Here is a 7,654-nt window from a genome sequence, read left to right on the forward strand (position 1 = left end):
TAACCTAAATCTAAAGAATGAGGTATTTAATCATAATACAATAGTGCTGTAAATTACAGTATAATACTACATCAAACTGGGAAAGGCATTCAACCTTATATTAAAAAGAGCAGCTTACAAAAGAAAATGTTAGAAAACACATTTAAAAAACATTAAGCCTAGAAAATAGAAATAAAGAATAAGCAACAGATTGTTGATCTTTGGACATACATGTTTTATTAGGTTGAACCATATGAAATTGGTATTTCAATACATCAAAAATAGTCAAGTATCACTTTCACAGAATTCAACTAATACGTTAATTTATGTTTTCTTGTAAGTTTTTCTGAACTATTTTCCCTTTTCATAACCAAAGGTTGTTCACGCTTATTCCATACCTGAATTGAATACCATGGATCCCCTACTTGTACTGCCACCACCAAGCTTTCCTCAACTTTTCCCCACACTACTGTCAATCATTCTTTCTCATGTCATCACTTCTCCTTATGCCACTCTACATCATGCCCAGGCTCCAGCTTGGGTACAACCCTGCACCATATAAGCAAGTAGGAGCACTATAGACCCACTATAGCCAAGAATAGTCTTGAGGGCTGCTGTCTAGGCAGTAATTGGAATCCTGAGGATTACGGATGTGGAGCAGATACTGTAGCCAACACGAAACACTACAGGGGTGATGCTAGGGAGACCTGACAGAAGGGCACTGGATGGAGAATTTTATAGCTAACAGCTGGGAAAAATAGAGCATAATTGAATCAGAGAGGATGATGGGACAATCACAGCGGTGAATGACAATGGATGTCACTTACAAAGAGCTACCCGTTGTTTTTACATTTTGACCATGTAATTTGTGGATTTTAAAAGATGTCTATTCTGAAATGTAGAACATATATTCAGTATGATCACAATTTAGAAGATGAGGAAATAATTGTTTTAAAGACTCAGAGATAATACAGTAAAAGGAAATTACCAATACTTTTCTCTCAGTAATGAAAATAAATGGTTGATCTTGTTGCTTTTCCTTATTTTTCTTATTTTCTTTATTTTCTAAAATTCAGTATTTTAAAACTAAGTATCAGTTGACTTCAACTAATACAGTACAATGGGAGAAAAAGAGGCAATAGCGTCATTAGGTAAGAATGTAAGCAATTTATGCTAAAATATGTTAGTGCGCTGACTGCATAAAGGGGAGTTCAAACTAAAAAGGAAAAGAAAAATACAAAAACAAGTAACCCACAGTTGAAAAACTATAAATGATTACTAAACTCCTTTAAAGATATTCAACCAATCATTAAGAAAATGCAATTTTAAAAGAAGAACTTTGTTTTGCTTTATTGTTTTCTCCTAATAGACTGGCAAAGACAAAAGAAAAGGAAAGAGGTAGAGATTAACCCCAGTGTGTTCAAAGGTGTCCTTATAATAGGAATTCTTATGCATGATTGGTGAGAGTGGGGGTTAGTAATATTTATTAGAATTTAAATTGTCCAAATATAGACAATAACAACGGTACTTGAGGCCCCAAACCCTAAACAGAGGGTTAAATTCATGGAGGAACCATCATAACCAAAAGGAAATCCCACAGCTTACTTGCACATTGTTGATATATATATGCATATATATATTCATATATTCAGTGCACTATTATCCAGTAGCAATAGCAAAGAATAACCAAAATATAAATTAATACAGGAAATTTTAATCAAATTATAATGCAGCTATATCGTGAAACACTATGAATCTATTAAAAACAATGATACAGCTGTACATAACAGAGACTCAAAGTGAAAAAATCTTGCATAATAGAATCAAAAATAAGATTCTGTACGTTTGCACATAAAAACATCTTAAAGAACAAATGCCTCCCTTTTAGGAATTATTAATGTAGTAAAATGTGATTGATTATACTTGACTTTAACTTCCTAAAAACTTTTTTTCTGCATTTTTGGATGACTTTTACAAAGAATTAACATTTATTACTAAAAAAAAATGCTTTCTTCAAAATGCGAAAGTGAAAACTCAAGAGTCACAGCATGTTAAATGAAGAAATACAGCACAAATATTGGAAAAAATAAAACAAAACTTTACTAGTAGGTGATCAACTCTTTTCTTATCAAAAGTCAAAACTATCAGTATAACAAAAATTCTCAGCAAGGAGTCCATCTTGAGGTGCAACCTTTATATTTTTATGTTTTCAATACCGTCTTCTTCTGGAAAGTCTGTGTATGTTGGTGTTAATTGGTGCATTTCTTGATTGATTAAGGAATGATTTTAAACAAGAGAGGAAAAGGGAAGGAAGTGACAGAGATAGAATAAAAAAACAGGAGAAAAGAGAACTAGAAGTAAGCAGTTGAGAGAGGAAGAGAAAAGAGAAAAGGCAGTCTCTGTGAGAGTCATCTGATTACATCCTGCCTAAACTTCAAGGACGTTTACTCCTTCACCAAAGTTTAGACTCCTTCATATGAGCAATCTCTCCTCTGTCTATCCCCAGTATCACATCTTGATTCTCCCCACCCCAAAAATGTACTCTCCAATTTTCTCAAACTACTTGGATAACCCAATTTTTGTTTGTTAATGTTAGTTTGTCTGCTTGCTTGCTTGCTTGCTTCTCATGACTGAACTGATAACATGCGCTCTCTGAGTTCTGCTGTTTCTCACCTGTAAGTACAATTCGTACAACACTGCCTCAAAGACAGCCTGTCTTTCTTCCAGCTGCAATTGACAGCTTATTTCTTTATACGCTCATGTCATGTTGTGCAAGCATAATTTTATGATACTACTTTATAATTGACATTTGACTATCGCGTGTGTCACTTCTACCATATCAATGAGTTCCCTAAGGAGAGATAGCATCTTATTAATGAATTCTGGCCCATAGTAAGTGTTCAACAAATGTTTATCAGTGCATGGGTGGATAGATGGATAGTCTGATGATAAGAGTACCTTGGTATGTAATATTTTATCCAACGTTTTTGATCCTATCCATAGAAGGGTTAATTACGTTGTCAATCAAAAAAGGTTTTAAGCATCTGACAGGGTGAATTAATCCCTCTCAACTTTCCTATTACTTTATCATAAGCCTTCAACAAGTCTAAGGGAGGTTCATTCAAAGGATAATGTGAATTCAAATTGAATTTTGAAACACATATGTGTATCTTATTTTAATTAATATTGCTAAAAAAGAATTGATAGAGAGTTCAGCTAGCACCATTCCCATAGAAGAATATGGAAAAGCAAGCTAGAAAAGATAGAGACCTAACAAATGGGCAGCCCTGTTGAAACACTAGCTGTGTTAAGGAGGCTACCCTCAGGGTCACTGCCTAAATCCCTGTCTTTGAGAGGTTGGGATGCACAAGCAATGGGGCTGGCTCCTGAAATTTGGTGCTGACATTCCCTCCAGACACCCGACTACCCGGGTGAGTTTTGCTTTATTATTTATTGGCTAAATATTTGTATAACTAAATATTTATGCCCTATTTTATTTTCTTATGAAGCATACTTCATTATGTTTCAGATTCCTCCACAGCAACTTTAATTCTTATTTGCCCATTCATCTCTGAATGCTCAGTTCAGTGAACTTCCCAGACCTCACATGCTAAAGCATTTCTCACTGCAGCTCAGAGCTACATTACTTCCTTCCAATGAATCCTTAGATTCTCATTAAATGAAGCACGAGCTAGAAATGGCAGCAGCAATAGAAGCTATGTGCTGTTGGCAGTGTACAAACAATGGCATGGTGATACCCCTCACTCATCATCGACATACTAAGTGTGTTCCTTCATCTTTTAAACTCTCTCTAACCTGAACTATGGATTCACCTTCCATGTCCTTCTTTTGATACCTACAAATATCTCAACACATGCTTGTTTTGTAAACTATTTATATCATTGGCTATTTCTACATGAGAAGACTACCTTTCCCTATTAAAACATGAAATAGTCAAAAGTAGACAGCAAATTGTCAATATTCAGCTGTTTTACACTATTCATCACTTTTTTTCTGCTTATCTTGCTTAGTTCAAAATGACCAAAATGTTTGCAAAGATATTCACAAACTCCTGTCTTTCTCTAATTCCTTGGGTGAGTCTTCCCTTTGTTATTACTCCTTTATCTTTTTAGTACGGGTTAGAAATCATTTACTTTACTCCCCACAAAATTTGTAACACTAAATTTGGGATGCTTGTATTAATTGGTATTGATGATATCTGACCAAATGAAACAATCTCTTGGAAAACTATTTTTTAATGATGTTTTACTTATTTGATGTCTCCCTTCCAAAAACCTTTAACTTATTGTAGAATATATTCTTAGGGATTTTTATCTGATGACTTTATTTGTATATTTGTGGAAGCATTTGTAAAGAAACTCATTTTTAAATATACCTTATCAATAAAAAGTCTGTGATCTACCCAATAAAATCCAAATATATTGTTCACACACTTGAAGAAATAGTACAAGCAAGCAATAAATATTTATCATCTCTATTGTCTGTCCACTGCAAAAATAATCAAACTCTGAAAATTCTGTAGTGAATTTGCACGTTGAGTTTATGTTTTTAACCAGAGGAACCAAAGTTCCTGTTCATTCCTCCAACTAATTCTGTGAGAACAAGAAGGAATAAAGCACAATATTACAAAGGAGCACCGTGTAATCCTGGCAGTGAGGAAGCCGAATCACTGAAAGCCTCTCTCATTTCTGTTTTCTCCACCTTCACTGGTTGACTTCACTCTCCCTGCCCTGACTTGTGTCCAACAAGACTCAGTGACCCACCAGAAAATTTTTGACGCCTTCTACAAACCGACCCTTCTGTTAAAGTATGCATATTTCCCTAACAATTTTTAATTCACTACTTTGTGAACTTCAAAGGACTTTCTCTACATGTGAATAACGAAACTTCTAAGACACTGAAGTATAATGAAGTCATCTAAAAAGTTTATTTCTGGGGCTGGCCCCGTGGCACAGCAGTTAGGTTCCCATGCTCTGCTTTAGCGACCTAGGGTTTGCCAGTTCAGAGCCTGGGCATGGACATCTGCATCCTTTATCAAACCATGCTGTGGCAGGCATCCCACATATAAAGTAGAGGAAGATGGGAGCAGATGTTAGATCAGGGCCAACCTTCCTCAGCAAAAAGAGGAGAGTTGGCGGTGGATATTAGCTCAGGGCTAATCTTCCTCAAAAAAATAATAAATAAATAAATAAAAAGTATATTTCTATCAAGTGAGACTCACCGCCCATGACACATTTTTATTTCCAGAAGAGTGTTCACCAAACCTGACATGACTGGTAGAATATTATCGCTCTTCACTCCTTCCCCATTCTTACACCTGCTCATCCACAAGCATGAAACCTAGAATACCTCTAGAGTCATGTAGATATTCCTGTAGTTTCAAGGACAATAATACCACGTCTGGGGTAGAAAATACAATACAAAGTGAAACATCCTTGAATAAATACAGACAACCAGCAGAATTCACCTGAGCCAAAAGTACGAGATGTGGAAGGAAATAAAACAGGTGTAGTCTTGAGTTTTCAAAGACTTTCAAGGCACACTGCAAAGCAGTCCACCTAATAATCAACTGTCCAAGTTGTTCTAATTCCTTCTGGAAAATGCTATGATCCAGACCCCAAAAAATCTTCCCATAAATCAGGGTATAATCTGGACATATAGAACAACCCATGTAACCTGAAACAAAAATTTTAATTTTACCCTACTAGACGTTATCACTCAGGAGGTAGTCAATAAACATTGAATTGTAAAAGAGAGAGAAAAACCTTGTAATTCTGAAATTTCAGCAAACTATCAACTTTAATTTTCTCTTGTGCACCTACCTGAAGAAAAAAATGAAGAAAAAAACAGATCTCAGAAAGCAATCTTCAAATAATGCCTGTATTGTTTTAAAATCTCTCCATTTTGATTCTCTGTGGTTATTCGTGGGACATAGCTATGGTAAGTTAGAGCTGCTCCAGCACAAACATCAGCTCTCAGTGACTACTTGATACTTTCGTGACCTAATAGTCTTCGGTCCATTCATCTCGGGAATTCTGCCTTGGAATCCCTATGGCCTGAAGAAAAACAGAATATTAGAAGTTTGGTACACAGTTAAATTAAATTAAAGGAAAACAAAGAAATATTTATGCAACGACTACACCTGAGGGATTCTGTAAAGGAGAATCAATATTTCTAGGCAGTAAAGTTACCTCCTAAACGAATATTGGTGAACAGGGAAGAGCTATTACCACATTGAATAAGCATAGCTTAAAATCCTGTTGTGAAGCATATTCTCAATAAAAAAACTTCAGTGAGAAACTCTGCACCTGCGTTCCCATTTTAATGAAGTTAAGTCTCAGGTAAAATAAGTAACTCGACCAATGTCGCCCTACTGATTGTGGAGCCAAGACTCAAATCCAGATCTGTCTGATAGCAGAGACAACGTAATTAACCACTATAGTGTACTGTCTGTCTTTTATGTCATTGTTGTAGCACATTAACAGAGGTTCACAGGTTTATGTAGCTTTTAAATTTAATAATCAATATGACAGATATCTCATGCCACATTTACAGCAAGGTTGTGAGATAAACAAGCAATATTCTTTTGACTTAATAGATGAAAAATGAGAGCTCACAGATATGATTCACTTAAGGTTGGTAGCAGGACAGAGGCGAGAACTCATATAATCCTGGGATTCTGTCCAAATGTCAGACATACTAAATGCTTGGAGTGCTGCTCAGAAAAGAAAACCAAAGAAATACAAAATTCAGTCTCACACACCTTAATCACAGACATTCCAAGCTATGATAAAAACTCCTTTTAAACACATGGTTTCATTTGAAATAAATATGCAAACTTAATTGTTGTTAATGAAATTACCATCAATCATTTCCTGTTTACTAAATATTATGCCCGGTTCTTCATGAAGCCTAATCTGGGGAGCTTAAATGTAGCTGGGAAATTTTGTGAGCTAGTTGCTTAAAAATCTCAGGGTACAAAGAGGATATAAAGTTGTATGATTTTTAAATCATGCTTATCCAAAGTAAAGGGCCATTAGTTAATTAATTAATTAATAATAGAAATTAGTCCCTCAAAGATGAGTGTGATCTGTCTAAAAAAATTAATCGTAATTAAATTGTGGTGAGTGAAAGAACAGAGCGCGCATATATCAGCTTTCAAGAAACTGTTATAGTTAGAGAGTGAGCTTTCTATCTCTGGAAGAATGAAAGCAAACTCAATAATCTTCTAAGAGAATTGCCAGAGCATATGTTTATGTTCGATAATTTCTCAAGTATTTTCATACAGAATAGTTTATGAGTCATTACTATAACTTCTTTGGAGGTAATTTGGACTACACATTAAATGGTAAAACAGCAGTTGGAAAGTAAAATAATTTATTCATTATCCATTATTATTGAGCTAAAAAACACATTTCAACAGTCACTGATTTAAATATACTTTAATTGCCAGATTAAATGAATTAGAACAGATTTCTAATTCACCCATTCAATCTCACGAGAAAAAGAAGTGGAAAATCTAGTCAATAAACTGATTATTTGATTTCCATGATATTAAACAGATATTTTGACTGAGTGAATCAGTTGGTATTGGATTGTGGAAGCAGCCCTAAACATGGGACTCCATGCAGGCCTGTGCCTTTCAGAGCGAGAA

Source organism: Equus asinus, chromosome 2 (genome assembly GCF_041296235.1).
Source record: "Equus asinus isolate D_3611 breed Donkey chromosome 2, EquAss-T2T_v2, whole genome shotgun sequence".
In the NCBI taxonomy this organism is placed as follows: domain Eukaryota; kingdom Metazoa; phylum Chordata; class Mammalia; order Perissodactyla; family Equidae; genus Equus; species Equus asinus.